Raw genomic sequence first — 21731 nt, 5'->3', positions numbered from 1 at the left:
GAGTTGTTTATCTTTTTATTTTCAAGGTGTAGGATTCCTTTATATATGCTTGATACTAGGCCCCTATTGGATATATGGTTACCAAATATTTTCTCACATTGTGTAGGCTTCCTTTTCACTTTCTTGACAAACTCCTCTGAGGTAGAAAAGTTTTTAATTTTGAGAAGGTCCCATCTATATAGTTTTTCTTTTGCTTCTCGTGCTTTAGATGTAAAGTTCATGAAACCATTTCCTAATACAAGATTCTGTATCAGCTTCCTTACGTTATCTTCCAAGATCATTATAATCTTGGCTCTTCTATTTAGATCTTTGACTCATCTTGAGTAAATTTTTGTATAAGGTATGATATGGTGTTCCTCTCTCATTCTTTTGGATATGGTTATCCAGTTCTACAAGCACCATTTGTTGAAGAGGGTGTTTTCTCCCAGTTGAATGGGCTTGGTGGCCTTGTTGAATACCAGTTGACTGTGTATGCAAGGATCCACATTAGAGCTCTCAACTTGGGTCTGCTGATCAGTATGTCTGTCCTTGTGCCAATACCATACAGTTTTGAGTGTCCTTTAGTCAGGTAGTGTGATTCCTCTGATTTCATTTTTCTTTTTCAATACATCTTTGACTATTCAGGACCTCTTGTCCTTCCAAATAAATTTCATAATTAGTTTTTCCAATTCAGTAAAAAATGGTGTGGTAATTTTTAATGGGATTGCAATAAATCGGTAAATCACTTTGTATAGAATGGACATCTTAATGATGTTTAGTATTCCTATCTATGAATAGTGAATATTCTTCCTTTTATTTAAGTCTTCTTTGATTTCCTTTAACAGTGTTGTGTAGTTTTCTGTGCATAAGTCATTTACATCTTGGTCTGTTTAGTTCATCTTCTTTCATCAATGTAGGCTGCCTGTGTGTTTCTAGGAATTTGTCCATTTCCTCTAAATTATCTTTTTTGTTGGCATAAAATTTTTCAAAGTATCCTCTTATAATACACTTTATTTCTGTGCGGTCAGTGGTGATATGCCCTTCTTCATTTCTTATGTTATGTATTTGCATCTTTTTTCTTCCCTAAGATTTTGTCAATTTTATTAATCTTCTCAGAGAACCAGCTTTTGGTTTTATTTTTTCTAGTTCTTTTTTATTTTCAATTTCATTTAGTTCTGCACTAATCTTTGTTATTTCCTTCTTTCTCCTTCCTGTCAAGTTAGTTTGTTGTTCTTTTCCAGTTCCTCTGGGTGTGCATTTAGATCTTTGATTTTAGCACTCTCTTCTTTTTTAATATAGACATTTAAGGCTGTGAATTTCCTTCTCAGTACAGCTTTTGCTGTATCCCATAGGGTATGATACGTTGTGTTGTCATTTTCATTTGTTTCAAGGTAGTTTCTGATTTCTTTTGGAATTTCCTCCTTTACCTACTGATTGTCTAAGAGTGTGTTGTTTAATTTCCATATCTTTGTGCCTAATCTGTTTCTGTGCCCCTTACTGATTTCCAGTTTCATTCCGTTGTGGTCAGATAAATTATTTTGTATAATTTCAGTCTTTCTGAATTCATTGACAGTTGTTCTGTGGCCTACCATGTGGTCTATCCTAGAGAGTGGTCCATGAGCACTTGGAAAGAATGTACGTTCCAGTGTATTTGGGTGTAATGTTCTGTATATGTTTATCAGGTTCAGATCCTCTAATGTATTATTCAAGGTCTTTGTTTATTTATTGATTCTCTGTTGAGATGTTCTGTCTAATGGTGATAATGGTGTATTAAAGTCCCCCACAATAATTGTACAGTCATCTCTTTCTCCACTTTGTTTTTCCAGTGTTCACCTTGTGTATTTCAAGGCCCCTGGTTAAGTGCATAAGTGTTTATGATTTTTCTTTCTCCTTGAGAAATTTCTCCCTTTATTAATATATCATGTCCTTTTTTTGTCCCTTAAATAGTTTTGAATTTAAAGTCTATTTTATGCGATATTAGTATGGCTACTTTTCGCCCCTTTCTGATTGTTTGCTTGTAAAATTGTTTTCTAACTATTCACTTTGAGTCTCCTTGTGTCCCTGGGTCTAAGGTGAGATTCTTGTAGGCAGCATATAGATGGGTCATATTTCCTTATCCATTCTGCCAATCTGTATCTCTTGATTGGAGAATTTAAGCCTTTAACATCCACTGTTCTTACTGCCAAGGAATTACTTATATTAGCCAAATTTTCTACAGGTTTATATATGCCATATGATTTTAGGAATCAAGTTTTTTGTTGTTGTTGTTGTTGTTGTTTTGGGAGGCATCGATGATTTAACCCAGGACCTCATACATGGGAAGCAGGCACTCAACCACTGACCTGCATCTACTCGCCTATACCATATGTTTTAATTTCTCTTTTTATCTTTTCAGTTATTCTTATGTTCTCCTCCATGTCTTTCTCTCCTGTTTTTTTCCTTTCATCCTGCAGAACTCTCTTTACTATTTCTTCATGGGCAGGTTTACTGTGGATGAACTCTCTTAATTTGTGTATATTTGTTAATATATTGAATTCTTTCTCATTTTTGAATACCAGCTTTGCTGGATAGAGATCTTGGCTGGAAGTTTTTTTCTTTTAGCACCTTAACCATGTCATTCTACTTCCTTCTTGCCTCCATGGCTTCAGATGAGAAATCAGCACCTAATCTTATTGAGCTTCACTTGTTTGTGATGGATCTCTTTTCTCTTGCTGCTTTTAGTATTCTCTCTTTGTCTTGAATATTGGACAGTTTGACAAGTACATGTTTTGTGGTAGCCCTGCTAGGATTTATACTGTTTGGGTGTGCTGCACTTCCTGGACATGTGCATCCATATCCCTCAATAGAGTTGGGAGATTTTCAGCCGTTATTTCCTCCAACCCTCCTTCTGTCCCCTCTCCCTTCTCTTCTCCTTCTGAGATGCCTGTAATGCATAAGTTCGCGGATTTTGTGTTGTCACTCAAATCCTTAAGTCCCTCCTGGAGTTTTTATATCTTTTTATGTATCTGTTCTACTATCTGATTTCAGATCCACAACAGGGATTCTTTTCTCTGCCTTTTCAAATCTGCTATTATGTGCTAGTGGTGTATTTTTTATTTCCGGCATTGTGCCATTTATCACCCTTATATCTGGTATCTTTTTAGGTGTGTTTACAATTTCTTTAGTATGTTCCCTCAGTGTTTTCTTGATATCCTTAATCTCTTCCTTCACTTCATTAAGTCGATTCATGGTATTTCTTTGATTATCCATGTTCTCTATCTCCTCCTATCTTTTAGTTTGTCATTAGACCAGGCCATGTCTTGTTTCTTAGTATGGCTTGCAGTTTTTTGTTGGTGTCTAGGCGTCTTTTTATTTTGATGTGTTAATTCAGTTGGTTAACTTCTCTTTCTAGGGTTATATTTTGTTCTTTTTGTCTTGTAAGGTTTCCTTTTGACTCTTTGTTCCTTTTATTCTATTTCCTTTATGTTGTCTATGTTCCCTTGAAAAAACATAAGACCAGAGAAAAACAAAGATATAATAATAGAGAAAGAAAAATAGTAGTAGTACTGCTACTAATAAAAGGTAGAAGGGGTGCTGTAAAAGACCCAGCAAAATAATTTATATGAGAAAAGATCATAAATAGTAAAGAAAAATAAGATGTAAAAAGAGGAATAGAAAAAGTGAAATGAGAAACAAAATAGAGAAAAATATATAGAATGTATTAAAAGCCTGGAACGATAAAAAGAGAGGAAAAGAAAATAGAATAGAAGAAGAAAAAAGAAAGTAAAAAAATAAGGAAAGGAAACAGAAAAAAGAGAGAAATAAAAATTAAAAAATATTGAAACCCAAACAAAAAGAGTTGTGATGAATGAAAACAACAGAAAACAAGAGATAGAGAAAGGAAGGAAAGAAAAGAAATAACATAGGTAGAAAATATCAGTAAAAGTAAAAAAAGGAGGAGGGATGACAAAGAAAGGGGTGTCACAACAAACAAGAAAGAAAGCAGCAGCAACAGCAACAAAACAGTGGAGAAAACACAGCCTTCCCTTTGAGCCCCTAAGGAGCTTCTCGAGCTGCTGCTGTTCATCATTCACCCTGTAGCCTGCCCTCTGAGGGTGATGTACTGGGTTTTTACAATTACAATTTAAAAAGTTAAAATTAAAGAAGTTTTGTTTTGTTTTGTTTTAAAGAAATAACAGAACCAAGAAAGCCTGAAACAAAAAGAATATTATTTTCCTTGTCATAAAGTACAAGCTGGATGATACCTGACAACCAGGTGGCTCATGCTCTTCATTGACCTGGGAATCAAACCAGGGGCCTCCTATAGTCAAATCAGGAATTCTTCAACTGAGCTAAATTGTCTTCTTAGGTTAATGGCTCTTTAGATAGCTAGCTGCCACCTTTCCCCAAGGTGTTTTTAGACTTCTGTAGCTTGCTAGAGTCCTACTGATGAGGTGCCTGTGCTCAAACCCTCTCTGGTGTAATTGCTTTCTCTCCCCAGGTGGGCGGCCAGTCAGGTCAGGGTCCTTCTGAGATTCACAGGGGCCACAGCTAGACAAAGTCACCACTAAAAAACCACCTGGCTGTGCCAGACCCCTTTCCTCCCAGGGAACTCCTCCTCCCAGACCCTTGGCAGCAGCAAGCCAGGGGCCATGCTGTTACTTGCTGTGATTGTGGGGTATATGTGCTGTTTCCAACCACTGGGGTAAGCAACTCAGTTTTCTTTATCTAGTACCTTTCTAGATGACTCAGGGTACCTTCCTGTTCTCTATATATCCAAAGCAGCTCCTTTAGACAGGTCCCTGCCCTCTCCTCTTTTTTTCTTAGAGGGTGTGTCTCTACCTACCTACTCAACCATCATTTTCCCAGAAATCCTCTAGGTTATTTTTTGATACTTGGTCCCTTTTATTCAATATCCTTGCAGTTGTCTCTGTTCCCTTGTAAAAAAAAAAAAAAAGGATCAGAGAAAAGAGAAGAATAATGGTAATAATAATACAAAAAAGTTAGACGAGGAAGTGTACAAGAGCTAGGAAACTAAATGATATGAGTAAAAAATTCATTAAAAATACAAGGGAATAAGAATAAAAAGTGTTGGAATAGAAAAACCTTTAAACAAGAAACAACATAGAGAACCAACAAGATGGTTGTGGAGTAAGGAGTTCCAAGAACAAGGGAGGAAGAGATGGTTGGGCACAAATTTCATCTACTGATGAGTAAATTCAGTGGGCTACAGTATGATCTGGAGAACAGCTAAAGTTTGAGCCTGTCCAAATCAAAGAGGCTGGGAGCTGCCATCATAACTCTGCGCCTGGCACAAGAGGAAACAGGGCAGATTGAAAATCCCAGTGCTGGTGGGGACTGGCTTCTTTCCATCCAGATCATATTGCAGCTCTAACCTAGGCCCCAGTGCCACCTCCAGCAGGGAGGAAGCTGTGGGGACCGCACCAGCCTTTCCAGGAAATTACTGGCCAAGCTACGGAGGCCGGTGATTATCCTACTCTAGTGGCACAAGCCACCCCAGGAGCTGCTCTGTGGCTGGAATTGGAAACTCCATTTCCCAGAAACAGGAGAGGAGGAGACAGTTGGCTGCCAATTTTGGCTACTGATTGGTAGTCTTGGATGGCTAAGGGGATAACCCTAGGAACAGCTGAGGTGTGAAGCAGCCCAAGTTGGAAAGAGACTGGTAGCTGCCACTTTTATTCCACCGCAGTCGAGGGGAAGCTGAACTGACTGAAACTCTGTGTCAGCAGTAATCAGTTTCTATCACACAGATCAGCCTGCAGCCTTAGCCTAGGCTTCAGCCCTGCCTCTGGCAGGGAGGAGGCTGAGGAACCCTGCACCAGCATATACAGGTAACTGCAGGTAACTTTGGCTGGCATAGACTAAAAATCAGAAGTCTACCAGGGCAACTGCAGTCATCTTGGATCTGCACTACATAAATTGCTGCCCACACCTGCTGCTCCATCCCCACCCCAGGTAGGGGAGAAAAGGATGTGAAGCTTCATCAGTCTCTCTGGGCAGCACAGTTTAGGCCTGAACTTGGATTATTCCACATAGCTGTGACTCTGTCCCTACCCTTGGCAAAGGAGAAAGTTGGAAGAAGCTTCATTGGTCCCTGGTGCAATGAGAGCAGCTTGAGCCTCCACAGCTTACAGCACCATCTAAATGCTTGGCTCCTACTGCACATACAGCAAGGGAGAAAGAACAGGAAGCCCTAAACTAAAGAGAAAAATTGCACCCAGAAAAATACTCTAGTAAGCCAGACGTGAAGACACCAACAAAAAATTACAATCCACACCAAGAAACAGGAAGCTATGGCCCAATTAAAGGAACAAGATAAGCCTCCAGGTGACATAAAGAGTTAAGACAACTAATTATGAATGTTTAAACCAATCTCCTTAGTAAGTTCAATGAGATGGCTAAAGAGATTAACAATATTAAGACACTGGATGATCACAAAGAATTTGAAAGCATACATAGAAAAATAGCAGATCTTTTGGGAATGAAAGGTACAATAAATGAAATTTAAAAAACATTGGAATCATATAATAGCAGATTTGAGGAGGCAGAAGAAATGGCCTCTGAAAGTGAACATACAAAAGAACAGATGAAGAAAAGAATGGAAAAAATTGAACAAGGTCTCAGGGAACTAAATGACAGCAAAAGTCATGCAAACATACATGTCATGGGTGTACCAGAAGGAGAAGAGAAGGGAAAAGGGGCAGAAGCAATATCTGAAGAAATAATGGTAGAAAATTTCCCAACCCTATTGAAGGACATAGATATCCCTGTCCAAGAAGGACAATGTACTCCCATCTGAAAAAATCTGAATAGACCAATTCCAAGACACATACTCATCAGAGTGTCAAAGGCCAAAGACAAAGAATTCTGAGAACAGCCAGAGAAAAGCAGTGCATAACATATAAGGTTTATCCAATAAGATTAAATGCTGATTTCTCACCGGAAACCATGAAGGCAAGAAGACAGTGCTCTGATTTATTTAAGATACTACAAGAGAAAAACTTCTAGCCAAGAATCTTATATCCAGTAAGACTGTCTTTCAAAAATGAGGGCAAAATTAGAATATTCACAGATAAACAGAAACTGAGAGAATTTCTAAGCAAGAGGCCAGATTTTCAGGAAATACTCAAGGGTGTGTTAGAGCCTGAAAAGAAAAGACAGAAAAGAGGGGCCTGGAAGAGAGTCTAGAAATGAAGATTATATTAATAAAAGTAACTGAAAGAGTGGTGAAAATAAAATAGATAAAACTCAAATAGTCAGAAATAAACTTAACCAATGATGTAAAGCACTTGTATTCAGAAAACTGCAACTCAATGTTAAAACAAATTTAAAAAGCCTTAAATAACTGGAAGAACATTCCATGCTCATGGATCGGAAGACTGAATATTAAGATGTCAATTCTACTCAAATTGATATGCAGATTTAATGAAATCCTGATAAAAATTCTACCAGCATTAAAGAAAAAATTGAAAACATGATCATTAAATTTATTTGGAAGGGTTAGGAGTCCGGAATAGTCAGAAACATCATAAAAAGAAAAAGTAAACCCTCATCTCCAGATTTTAAATCATAATACTTACCTATAGTGGTAAAAAACAGCATGTTACTGGCCTAAAACAGACACAGTAGAGCAACGGAACCAAATTTAGGGTTCAGAAACAGTCCCTCACACGTATGGTCAAGTGATTTTTGACTAGACTGTGAAACTCACACTGCTCGTGCAGAACAATCAATTCAACAAAAGATGCTGAAGAATTGGCTATCCATAGCTCAAAGAAGGAAAGAGGACCCCTAACTCACACTTTATCCAAAAATTAACTCAAAATGGATGAAAAAACTAAAAAACAAGAACCATAAAACTTCTCGATGAAATTATTGGAAAATATCTTGAAGACCTGGTGGTAGGTGGTGGATTCTTAAAGGAGATAAGAGAAGGACTGAGTGCACTACTGATGTTTAATGTATGTAGAAGTTTTAATTAGCTTTACTGTAAAAATGTGGAAATTTTTAGGATGGATGGTAACACACAGTGAGTAACAGCTAGTTTATAAATGGGAATGTGACTGAAATGGTAGTGTAGTTATGTAAATGCCAATTCACAGAATGCTAGAGAATAATCTAGGAACTGAATAGCACAGTAAACCAAGAGGTGGATGGGAATTGTGGTTGATGGAACAGATGCAAGAGTGTCCTTTGTTAGCTAGAACAAATGTATATCACTACTGCAGTGTGTTGAGAATGTGGAGAAGCATGGAAAAATATAGCTGGAGTGACCTGTGGACTGTGGTTTGTAGTAATATTCTTGCATCTATGCAAAAGATGTACTGTGTTGATACTGACGCAGTATGGAAAATGTGAGCCAAATGTACACTATGGACATGGTAACAATCAGATGATATTATTTTATCTGTAGCAAATCACACACCACATTGTGGTATGTTGATGGGGTGTTTGGAATTCTGCACATGTGCATGATTGTTTTATAAGTTTACAACTTCTGTCAAAAAATATATTTAAAAAACAATAGGGTGGGTTGGGGTAAAACACCAAATGTAAGATAAGGACTATGATTAGTAGTAAGGTTTTGACAATATTCTTTCATAATTTGTAACAAACATCTCATGACAATGCAAGGTGTTGGTGGAGAGTTGATGGGTGAGACCCCTGTGTGATGTTATGCATGTTTGCTTTAAGTTCACAACTTTTACTATACACTTAATTGTTTACGTATGCTCATATATAAATGATACGAAAATGATAATCGGATTGGTTAGGGGAAAATAATAGTAATATTTTGACAATGCTCTTTAATCATTAGTTCAAAAGGTTTAAAAACAGTGCAAGTTATTGGTGGTAGGGTAAGATGTTATATATGTTTGTTTTGTAAGTTCACAACTATTATACACTTATTTATGTATGTTTATGTATGAGTGATATATTTCAATAAATTTTTTAAAAAAGAAACAAACAACAAATTAAAAGTCTGGACAGATGCGTAGGAAAAAATAAAGGAACAAAATAGAAAAGAAGTAGAGTGAGTTAAAAGGCTGAAGAGATGAGAAGAGAATAGAAGGAAAATAAAGAGAGAAAGAAAAAGAAAAAAATGAAGGCCAAACAAGAAGTCGTGGAATGGAAGAAAAGCTACAGAAGTCAGAAGATGGAAAAATGAAGGAAAGAAGAGAAATAAAGTAACTTGGAAAAATAAGTAAAAGAAAAAAATTCAAACAAAGGGAAAAGAATAAACAAGAAACAGCACAGTAACAAACAATCTAGGGAAAGCAGCCTTCACTCTTAGGCCCCTGGAGGCCTTCTCAGGCTGCTGGTGCTCATCAGTCACCTGGCAACCTGCCCTCTGCAGGTGATGTATCCAGTTTTAGTGAGTAAAATAAAGGAAAAAGGAAAAAAATATATCCAGTATACCACAGAAGAAAACAATAGAAACTCAGTCAGTAAGTTCCCTATCTTAAGGTGCTGGCTGTGTGCCTTATCTCTCCCTGGATCCCTTAGGAGGTACCAGGGCTCAAACTAGGGATCTTCAAGCAAAGCAGGAATTCCCCTACTGAGCTACAGCAGGTCTATAGGCTAAATAGGCCCCTGAAAGCTTATCTGGCTCTTCCTGCCCCCATTTCCCTTAGGCAGTTGGACTTCTAAAACAGTTCTCAGGGGTCAGGCTAGTAGTTAGGAGCCTGTCTCCACCCCTCCTTGACCAAGTTCCTCTCTCCCAGTGCAGCTGGGTGTGGCAGCCTGCCTGATCAGAGTCCCTCTCCCCTCGCCCCAGGGCCACCTCAGTGTGGCTGGTATCTACCCCAAGATTGAAAGGGGGCTCAGGTGCCCAAACCCACAGAAAGGAAACCACTCCCCACACTTAGCCAAACCCCCCTTCCTCTAGGGAATTTTTCCCTCCCACTCAGCTGGCCTTTGTGAGCCAGGGGTTCCACAGAGGTTATTTGCCTTGAGGGTAGGATTTACCCAGGCTTTTCTAGCCACAGGGATCATCTACTTGGTTTTAGGTTGGGCTCTTTATCTCTCTGTGCAACTGCCTGCTGAATGATGCCTGCAGGCTTGCAGCCTCCTGCTGTGTGGATTCCAAGACAGCTCACTCAGATGAGGCCCCTGCCCCCTCGCTGCCATTTTTTGCAGAAGAACTGAGCAGTGCCCATCTACATCAGTGCCATTTTCCTAGACTAGTATCTAAATTACCAATTTTTAATCTGCTCAATGAGTAAAAGGAAAACATGATAATGATGTCTCACGAAATAGAGAATATCAGTAAAGAGCTAGAAAGTATAAAATCAACAGGAATAGAAATTCTGGGTTGAAAAGTACAATCAGTGATATGAGAACTTCTCTGGAGGTGATCAACAACAGTTGTCTCCCTGAGTAAAGACCCGAACAACTCTCTCAGCAGCCTGGAGAGTGAACCTTGCTATTTAAGTCTTTCCTCACCTAGATCGTGTCCATTCCAAAAGATGTAGCAGTGAGACTGTGAGAGGTTTGCAATAATTAACAAGCTGTATCTCAGTTTCCCCTGATATGCACTGGGAAAAGGCAAACCCCCTCTCCTGTGTCTGAGGGCATGGCAGGCACTTTCCCACAGGTTAAACAAGAAACCTCATAGGGTCAGGAATAGAGGGAAATGGAGATCTTTACTACCTGTACCTGCATATCAGAGGAAAACTGAGATGGAAACCTTCGCTATTTACATATCCTTTAATCCCTACACATGAAAAGAAACATTTCCTGCAGCATCCCAAGAAGCCATAAACTCCCTCAACCCCATCCCAGTAATTCACTCAGACCCTCAACTCCCTCCCACTAACTCATTTCCCTGCTTAGGAAAGTTCAGTATAAATTCAAGTCCCCACCCTCCTTCCAGGAGTTGGCTGAAGTCTCTCTTCAGACCCGGACCATGCTGGTGGGGGGACTGAAGCCTGTTCTTCAGACCCCCTCCATTGGGAGAGCTTCTCAATAAATACATATTCTGCCTGTGGTCTGTTAGTCTCCGTGTCCTAGCCGGTTTTTCTCCAACAGAGAATTTCTAGTTTTCTTATGAATTTTACTGGTCACTAGTGATGTTGATTGAAGTGTCATACCCTTGCTTATGTTTAACTCACTGCAGATCCTATGATTTAGGGTATACAAGGGAGGGAAGATGGTCAACTATTTGTTCTTTCAGAGACCTCTACTTCCTTCTGAGAACCCAAGGCTGCACCCAGCCTGAATGAAAATTCCCCAAAAGAGAAAAATGGCACTGCTGTCAGAGATATTCCACATCCTTGCCTCTGAGTCCCCAGGAGACTTCCAGAAAATAGTGACCCTCTATTAACAGGGAGAATTACAACCCAAATTTCTGTGAACCCCAATATCCCTGAGAATCCCAGAAATTCCTACCTAAGCCTCATCTCAGTGAAAGCCCTTCTATTATAAATTAATCTTTCCCAGTCTCACAAAGGAGAAAGGTGATTGTTTTGTCAATTCAAGTCCCTTACTGATGCCATTTAAATTTGAGAATTGGTTTTTCCATTTTTGTAAAAAAAATGGCTGCTGGGAGTTTTGTTTTTTTTTAAGACTGATTTATTCCCCTGGCATTGTTTGCTCATCTATCTTTTTTTAGGAACCAAACCTGGGCCTACCACATAGTAGGCAGGTGCCTAATCACTTGAGCCACCTCTGCACCCTGCTGTGATTTTTATAACTATTTTGAGTCTGTAGTTCCTTGTGGGTAGTACTGATAGTAGAACAATGCAGTCTTATCATCCTTGAATAATGGATGTCTTGCTATATGTTTAGGTCTTCTTCAGTTTCATCAAGAGTGTTTGCTAGTGTTTCAGTGTTTCTATCCTTTCATTACATTCATTCTTAGGTATTTTATTTGTTAGCCTGCTTATTGAATGGACTTTGAAAAAAAGTCCATTTCAGATTTTTTTTTTGCTGTACTATATAAACAAAATGACTTTTTTGTGTGTATCTCATACAATCCAAGTTTGCTTAAAGTCTATATTGCATTAGTTATGTTGAATCTTTTGAAATTATGTATTTAAAAGCTTATGTCGGCAGTGTGTAAGGAAAGCTTTACTTCTTCCATTCCAATTTGAATGACTTTATTTCTTTTTCTTACCCATTTGCTTGGCAAGAACTTCAGGTCCAGTGTTAAAAAGCAGTGATGAAAGTGAGCTAACTTACCTTGTTTGTGACCTGATGGGAGAGTTTTTCAGTATTTCACTATTGAGTATGATGTTAGCTGTGGGTTTTTTAGATGCAGCTGTGAACACAGTAGAATGACTTCCACAAATGAATTAGTCAGCAGCAGAAAGTCCCCACATTGTTGGCATCCTGCAAGTGCATTTCTGAAATCCTGGAATGTGAGTTAATTGTAGGATACCTCCATTTTTATGGTTTTGAAGAACTTAATTCTTACTAATATCCATATGTTCAAGTTTTAGTAATAAGATAATGGTAGACAATACCTGAAATATTTTGATGTGTTCTTAAATTTTAAAAATTCAGTGAAACCAATTAAATGAATTTTTCTTTTAGAGGTTATTTATAAAATAGTACTTTTAATGGAGCAAGGGCACATATTAAGCACAATCCTTGGGGATCATGGGAACTATAAAGATTACTTTGGGGGGTGCTGATATGTGTGCCTGATGATACGTATTATGCCATATGGTGGTAATATTGTAGTCCAAATATAAATGACTCTGAACCTCTGTGATTGTGAATCAAAAGCAATAGAAATTTTAAAGAATTTGCTGAATATGAACTATGATTGCTAACACCAAATCTGTATAAAAATAGATTGATATAAAACATAGAAAGTTGATAACTCTTTAGTCATTATAAAATAAGAGAAACTAAAATCTAATGATTGTAGGGATACAATAAATAAAAATATAAAAAATTAAGGTAATTCACAAATACAGCATAAGTTATTCAAATAACATAGATAATTGATTTTTAAAATATATAGACATTTATGGATAACTGGTTTTGAGAATATATAGACATTTATAGGGAATGATTAGATTTTGGCAATGTGGTAATTTTTCTCTTCAGTAGAGGAGTACATATAACAGGAATATTTGGTAGCCAGATGGAAGAAGAAAATAGGGAACAAAAGGTTCAATAGAAGTAATGAGAGTGAAGACCCGGTTTTAAGAGTGGTAGAAGTACAGAATCCAGAAATGTCAGCAAGAAAGATTTCTTACTTGAAAACATTTCATGAAAAATGTAGAGAGAGAAACAGATCAATATTGTTGGGAAAGCTGTTTTCAATTTCATTTCTGTCTATATACTTTTTTAAACTATATGAATACTAACAAAAAAATCCACATTATTTTATTTTCAAGTACCAAGGTAATAATAGGGAGAAAAGAAGTGAGGGCAGAGAAATTCACAACAAATGGTGATCTACATTATGTGCTGAAATGTACTTTCTGAAAATTAGATAAAAGGCATTAAGAAAATACCCAATATATGACAAGATATAAATTTTATAAAAAATGCAGAAAATGAATGAGAAGAAATAAGAAAATAAAATTCAAAAAATACTTCAACCTGAAATGTAATCTCTAAGAAATAGGGTGACAAGATAATGCTTAAGTAGAAAGAGAAGGTGAAATGCCAAAAGAGCTGATAACACATTAAGTGGAGAATGTTAAGGAGTTGGGAAAAAAAACTAAAAATGTGAGGAATGGTACAGATGGTCCAGTGTCTGCACCCTGGAGTGCCTGAACCAGGAGGTGGGCAGGGCCAACCCAGTCCCTAGGCCCTGGCTGGGCCCTGTGGTGGGGTGGGCCTACATGTGGGTGGGCCTGAAAGCTGGCCCCCTTCCCAGGATGCTCAGCTCTAGGCTGCAGGCCTTGGCAGTTGGTGGGTGGCCCTGGAAGCTGCCCTGCCTCCTCCCATGATGCTCAGCTCCAGGCTGCAGGCCTTGGCAGTTGGTGGGTGGCCCTGGAAGCTGCCCTGCCTCCTCCCATGATGCTCAGCTCCAGGCTGCAGGCCTTGGCAGTTGGTGGGTGGCCCTGGAAGCTGCCCTGCCTCCTCCCATGATGCTCAGCTCCAGGCTGCAGGCCTTGGCAGTTGGTGGTGGCCCTGGAAGCTGCCCTGCCTCCTCCCATGATGCTCAGCTCCAGGCTGCAGGCCTTGGCAGTTGGTGGGTGGCCCTGGAAGCCAACCCCCCCCTCCCATGATGCTCAGCTCCAGGCTGCAGACCTTGGCAGTTGGTGGGTGGCCCTGGAAGCTGCCCTGCCTCCTCCCATGATGCTCAACTGCAGGCTGCAGGCCTTGGCAGTTGGCGTCCAGGCTTCGGCAGCCAGGCCTTTGGTGATGGCTGTGGCTCCTCAGGTGCCAGGCCACCTTGAGCTCTGCAGCCTGGGGATGTTTGTGGTAGGTGTTAGTCCTGCGCACTGGGGAGGGAACTGACCCTTCTTTATTAACATAGTGTGTTCCCATTTGTCCAGGGCAGTCCTGGTTTATGTCTGTTGTCCTACCTTTTCATGCCCCACCCCCTCACTAAGAGTATCCTGATGTGACTTTATATCATATGGTCACACTATTAGGTCTGTTATGGAAATTTCTTTAAGAAAGGTTGACTTAATGACCGAATAACTTAAAAATTTAAGTTAAAAAAAAATCGTGTAAAAAATAGGCTGTAAAATCAGACACAGGCACTTATTTTTGTGCCCGGTGGGCCTGTCCAGCAAGGAGGTGAGAGAAATTGGTAGGTGGGTGTCTGGGAGGGGGAAGAGCTGAGGGAGTAGGGGCTAGATGAGAGGCAGGCTTACCTTTCATTGTGTAGCTTTATCAACAGTTGATTTTTCTTAAAATGGGTGTGTGTATTTTCCCACAAAATATACAATAATAATAAAGATTCTGAAGGGGTCAAGACAGGCATTTGAATATGTCCTGTTACATGAATTTTCCTTCCAGGAGTCCCCTAAACAGTGACAAAGTTTTGGTTTTATATTCATGAGAAATATTGGTATGTGTTTTCCATTCCTTTAATATCTTTATCTGGTTTTGCCATTAGGCTAATGTTGTCCTCATAGAGTGAGTTAGGAAATGTCACCTCTGCTTTGTTTTCTGAAAAAGATTGTGGAGAATTGGTTTCATTTTTCCTTAAATGTTTGGTAGAATTTGCCAGTGTCTGAACCTGGTCCTTTCTTTTTTGGAATGTTATTAATTATTGATTCAAATTTTTAATGGCTCTAGGACTATTCTGATTATATATCTGTTCTTGTGTGAGTTTTGATAGTTTGCATCTCTCAAGGAATTTTGAGCCATTACATCTAAGTTATAAACTTATTGGACGTAGGGATGTTCATAGTCTTGTTTGAGTTATCCTTTTAACGTCTCTCGAACCAGTAATAGTGATCCCTCTTCCATTCCTGGTATTGGTAATTTGTATCTTCTTTATTTTATGTTTGGTTAGCCTAGAGGTTTATCTGTTTGATTAAATCTTTTAAAAAGAAAAAACTGATGTTTTAGTTTCGGCATAAGTTTTCATTTCTATGTGATTAATGTGCAGAAGTGCACTTGCTGGGCTGTATGATAAGTATATATTTAGTTTTATAAGAAACTGCTAACCAGTTTGGCTTTTTTTTACCCCCTCCCCCACTTTGTGGCATTTTGCTTGCTGTCTGCTCTCTGTGTCCATTCGCTGTACGTTCTTCTGTGTCTGTATTTATTTTTATTTTATTTCCCTCCCCCCCCCTTGTGGCTTGCTTCTTGTCTATTCTGTGTCCATTCACTGCATGCACTTCTGTGTTTTTGCTTGTCTCCCTTTTATTTTGTTGTGTCACCTTGCTGAGTTGGCACTCAGCTGCGCTTGCGGGCTCGGTGGCACTCCGCAATGCCTGGACTGGAGGCTCTCCACAGCATGTGGGCAAGCCTGCCTTCACAAGGAGGCCCCGGGATGCAAACCCAGGGCCTCCCATATGGTAGATGGGAGCCCAACTGACTGAGCCACAGCCGCTTCCAGGCTAACTAGTTTCAGAGTGACTGTACCATTTTACATTCCCTTAAGCAATGTATGAGAGATTCAGTTTCTCTGTAATTTCACCAGCATTTGGTGTTGTCACTTTTTATTTTAGTTGCTTTAATAGTGTGTAGTTATGTGTGATAATGGTGTAGGTTACATGTCTCTAATAGCTAATTATATCAAGCATCTCTTCATGTACTTATTTCCCATCCATATATCTACTATGGTGAAAAGTTTATTCATAAGTATTGCCCATTTTCTAACAGAATTGTTTTCTCATTGTTGAATTTTGAGAAATTTGAAATTCTTTTAATTTATTCTAGATATCTATATTGTTTTTTGTGTGTATATGGTACTAGGGCAAGGGATTGAACCCAGGACCTTGTAAGTGGGAAGCTAGTACTCTACCACTAAGCCATGTTTTTTCCTTTGTTTGCTTGTTTTTGTTTATTTTAGCAGGTATTTGGAACTGAACCCAGAACCTCCCTTGTGAGAAACAGGCACTCAACTGCTTCAGCCACATCCAGTCCCAATATTCTAGATACCTGTTCCAGATATTCTAGGTATCTGTTCTTTCTTTGTCATAGTTAAATTTCCAAATATTATTCTGTTGGTAGTTTGCCTTTATAGTTCTTTTGCGGATCAGTGGTTTAAAGTTTGGTGAAGACCAATGTATCAGTTTTTTTTTTTTTTACGGTCTCAGTCAGTGTACTGTCCCTTTGGAATCTTTCCATGTGTTCAATTATGAACTAGTTCTGATGATGCCCCAGTCTTTCTCTTGCCTAGCATGACTCCATTGATACTTCTGCTTCAGTGTCATAATTTGAAGCAAAAAAATTTTTTTCTCTATTTTTAAAGGAGCTTTAGATGACATTGATGTTCCATCAAAATATGGGGAATTCCCATATATCCTACTCCTTCCCTTTAACACCCTTTTCCCATGAATATCTTTCATTAGTGTGGTCCATTTGTTTCACGTGATGACCACATATTGAAGCATTGCTACTAAGTATGGTCTGTAGTTTACATTATGTTTTACACTTTGCACAGCACATTTTTATAAGTTTTGAAAAAATGTATGAGTTGTATCTGTTATTGCAGTATCATGCCAAATTATTCCAGTGTTTCAAAAATGCCCCATGTTAACTCCTCTTCTTCCCTCTCCCTCCCCTCAGAACCTCTTGTGTCCACTGTCTATCAATGTTACAAGTTCTTCCATTATTAGAATAATAACAGTCTAATTTAGTCCATAGTTGCATTCCTCCTGTTTGTTCATTCCTCTATCATTTGGATTTTGGGATTTTGTCATTTTCTTACCCCACATCAATCCAACATCAACACTTCAAATATGTGCAAAACCTGACCACCTGGTTTCCCTAACTGTTGCTGTTCTGTCTCATCCACCATATCGCTCGCCTGGACTACTGTGATAGCTGCATAACTGATCTGCCTTTGACCTGCTTGCCACTGTGGTCGATTTTTATCTAGCAACCTGAATGATCCTGTTCAAACCTAAGGCAGTTCTCAGTCCCTTGTCACTCTTTAGTGAAATCCCCATGCATTCCCAACTTACAGTAAAATGCAGAGTTATTATACTGTACTACAGGGACCTCCACAATGTGTGCCTGAGTCTTTAAAGCAGTTTTATTGAGATACAGTCACATGCCATAAATCTATCCAAAGTGTGCCAACAGTGACTTAAGTATAATCACAGAGTTGTGCATTCATCACCACAATCAAGTTTAGAACAATTTCATCATTCCAAGAAGAAAAACCCCATACCCTTAGCAGTCACCTCTCAATCCCTCTACCATACCCAGCCCTACATAACCTGTAATCTAATTCCATCTCTATAAATTTATCTTTACATTTTGTATTAATGAAATCATAGAATATGTGGTATTGTGTGCCTAGATTCTTTCACTTAGCATAATGCTTTCTTAATTATTGTAATTTTTTAAAATTAGGGAAGTTTTATGTTTACAGAAAATTCATGTAAAAACTGTGTTCCCATGTATCCTTCTTGTTGACTCTGCATTAGTGTGCTACCTTGGTTATGATTGATGAAAGAATATTAAGATATTACTGGTAAGTATAGTCCATTTACATTAGGTATATTTTTCCATATACTTTCCTATTATTAACAACATGTAGTAGTGTCATAGGTTATAATTCATGAAATAACAACCTCATATTTGTACTATTAACTGCAGTGCATCATCCACAACAGTGTTCACGTAGTTAAACAATCCCATGTTTGGGGTTCTAACTTTCCTTCTAGTAACGTATATAACCTAAAACTACTTTCCTCAACCACATTCACAAACATGCTCCATAGTAAGGTCCTTCCATCACCAATATCCATTCCCAAAGATTTACAGTCAACCTAAATAGAAATTATGCACAATTTAAGCATCAGCTTTCCATTCTCTACCACTGTTCTATCCCTTGGTAACTTATATTCTAGATTGTAAATCTATGAGTTTGATTATTATAATTAGTTTATACCAGTGAGATCATATAATATTTGTCCTTTTGTGTTTGGCTTATTTCACTGAACATAATGTCTTCATGATTCATCCATGTTGTCACATGCATCAGAGTTTCATTGTTTCTTACAGTTGAATCATGTTCCATTGTATATATTTACCACATTTTGTTTATCCATTCATCTGCTGGTGGTTATTTGACTTCTGCCTTTTGTCTGTTGTGCTCTGAAGATTGGCATACAAATACCTGTCTGAATCTCTGCTTTCATTTCTTTTGGATATATGTCCAGAAGTGGGATTGCCAGGTCATATGGTAATTCTAAGTTTAACTTTTTGAGAAACTGCAAAACTGTTTTCCACAGCCAATGCATTATTTTACATTCCAACCAACAGTGTATAAGGTTTCCTGTTTATCTGCATCGATACCAGCACTTGCTAGTTTACAGTTTAAAAAATAATTTCCATTTGAATGGTGTGGAGTGATAACCCATCATGCTTTTGATGTGCCTTTCCCTAATGGCTAATGGACTTGAGCATGTTTTCATATGATTATTTCCCATTTGTGTATCTTTTTTAAAGAAATGTCTATCTAAATACTGTACCCTTTTTAATGGGTTTGTTTGCTATGCCCACCTACCTTGGAGGTTACCCAGTGACTCATGCTCTGTCTTCCTTCTCTACTTGTCACTGACTGTTTCCTTGATGTGGAAATAGCCTCTCACACCTTGGCTGCTTCCTTCTCCTCCTTTGATCCCCAGCTCCAGTCTCGTCTCTTCTGACTTAGGTAAAAAAATTTTTTTGTCTTGTGTTACCAGGTCTGGGCGTTGAACCTGGGACCTTGTATGTGGGAAGCTGGCCCCGAACCACTGAGCCACATAGGCTCCTTTGAGTTGATTTATTCATTTGTATGCTTTTTTGCTTTTAGGAGGCACCAGGAACTAAACCTGGGACATCCCATGTGGGCAGCAGGTGCTCAACTGCTTGAACCACATCCACTCCAACATTTTTCTTACCTGCTCTGTTACCCTAACACTGACCCTTTAAGTTGTATTTGCTGGTTCTTTATCTCTTGCTGGATTGTCAATCACTTCCATAAAGTTTCATTCATCCCTCCCTGCCCTGGGCCTAACACAGGGGCACATATACAGTCATCACTCACTCACCATTTAATAGAGTGTAAAGAGTGGAGGACAGTGCCTAGTGCTCAGCTGTTTCCACCATGTATACAGTGACTCTCCTGGCAGGGCAGGCACTTTCAGACTCACATTTGTGGCACTTGGATGTAGTTGAGACTTGTCATTGACTTTGAGGTCAGGCCAACTTGGGTGGAATTTTGACTTCTGAAGTCATATTCACAGTGGTTTAGCCTGAAGACAGACTGCTTCCCTATACTTAGATCCTGACATGCACTTGGTGGTCATTTCAGGGAAAGTACTTGAGGTCTTTTTGCCTATTCCTCATCTGTAAAATGGTGATAAGAAAACATCCCTAATTTTTAGACTTTGTTTTATAATTAAAATCTAATTTTAACTTGTCCGCCTCCCCAAATAGCCTCCTTCCATCCCTATTCCTCTGAAAGGAGAGTGATGGACTGAGTGGATCCTATGCTTATTTTAAGATAAAATCTCTAGGAATATGTCATATCTTAGACATATGCATTTCAGTGTTTACAGAGCAGAGGTGACTTTTCATCCCTTGTTCACTCTGGTCCTGTGGCCTGGATGCCAAGCTCACACTCTCTAGGTGATCTGTGATTTGTCTAAACTTAATTAAAAGTAAAAATAACCACCAGCTTCAAAACACTTAATATATCCCATGTGTTTTATTGTGTGTAGTAGTGATGACTCAGCGTATTCCCCTGCCCTGGGCCCACTGTCTTGGGCCTCCACCTATCTCTCCCCCTCTCCAGGGCCCTCTTCACCCCAGGTTCCCCATCTACCAATCCATTTCCCCAGACCACTTTTACCCTGGGCACCCCATCTTTCCTTTCCCTGGATCCACTATAGCATGAGCTCCCATCCCTTAAAGTCTAAACACATTTTTAATGTTTATAGGTCAGGTTTCTACTCAGATTTCCTCTGTTGTGCTACTTTCCCCACCCCATTAGCTGAGACATCAGAAACTTGAAAGAGTTAATCCTTCCTTCATCTGTCTCCAATTCTACAAGTCAATGGCTTCTCTATACTTGATTTACAGAGGATAGAAAAATTATGTGAAAGAACCAGGTTTCATTTATAAAAGATCTGGAAGACTGACAAGGAAAATGGGAAAGGCAGGAGGTACCCATGGGCAGCAGTGGGTTCTGCCAGCTCCACATCTGGAGGGGGCGGGCCGAGGGCTCCTCTCCTGTCCGAGTAATCTTACTGCTGGGATCCTACCAGATGACAGCACAAACCCCCAACTTGAGAAGCAAAACTGCAGGAAACACAGAGGAAATGGAAACCTTTGTCTCTGGGGCTCCAGCTGGCTCTAGGAGTGAAGAGAAAAGGGTCTATTTATGTAACATTTTTAAACTGAACAACACCAGATCCAGCCTGCAGAAAAGTGGACAAGGCTGCTTCTTGAGGTTCTGCTGCCTCAGGCCAACATTTGCCTCTTAGACCCTGAGATGGTGGAAGCCCACCTGGAGAGGAGTGGATGGGCTGAGGGCCCACCAGTTCTGTCTCCTGCAAAGCCCTGACTCATTATGAGAGAACCCTGAAGGCCAAGCTGCTCTTGGTGGGTTTGGTGGGAATAAAGGTTGGGATGGACGTTCATGTAAACGCAACAGGGCTCTGAGAGGTTCTGGACCCTCCACGGGAGGTAAGGGGGCCCTGCCAGGGCAGGCCCCTGGGTATTGGGCAGCATGTAGGGGCATCAGTGCCTCCAAACACAGGGATACTCTTAGGGGTGCTGGTCCCTATGTTGGCCACAGGGTGCTCTGGCTCCAGGTTCCCACGGCTTCAGGTTCTCACGGCTTTAGGCCTCAGCTTACCTCACAGTGATTCGTGGTGTGGGGGGGCCCACTCCTTTCTGCTCTTACACTGAGTGCTTCAATTTTGGAGCTCCTATCTGTGACCTTCACTTGGTTCCCAAAACTCTTCTGTGCTCCTAAAGCCCCCAACCTGGAGACGACTGGGGTGGTGCTGCCTAATGTTGAGCATCGCTGCTTCATGTTGGGCTTGAATTGGTCACACAGCAACAGGGCATGGTGGTGGCTGCAAAGCCAGAGGCACTGACTGTGTCAGAGGAGAGAACAGTGGGGGTGGACCCAAAGACCAGCTGGAGGCTGGCATGGC

At 39.6% G+C, this 21731-nt stretch overlaps 1 long non-coding RNA gene across 1 annotated transcript in view; it reads left to right on the top strand.

The window, feature by feature from the left end:
* LOC111765035 (uncharacterized) overlaps positions 1 to 16757 on the top strand; it is a 35307-nt gene extending 18550 nt beyond the window's left edge. Inside the window, exon 4 of the long non-coding RNA XR_009183902.2 lies at positions 16421 to 16757. This is a non-coding gene — a long non-coding RNA (uncharacterized lncRNA). The remainder of the gene's footprint in view (positions 1 to 16420) is intronic.
* Positions 16758 to 21731: the final 4974 nt, after the last annotated feature.

Source organism: Dasypus novemcinctus, chromosome 28 (genome assembly GCF_030445035.2).
Source record: "Dasypus novemcinctus isolate mDasNov1 chromosome 28, mDasNov1.1.hap2, whole genome shotgun sequence".
In the NCBI taxonomy this organism is placed as follows: Eukaryota; Metazoa; Chordata; class Mammalia; order Cingulata; family Dasypodidae; genus Dasypus; species Dasypus novemcinctus.
The sequence above is the reverse complement of the archived record's forward strand: the minus strand, read 5'-3'. Positions and strand labels throughout refer to the sequence as shown.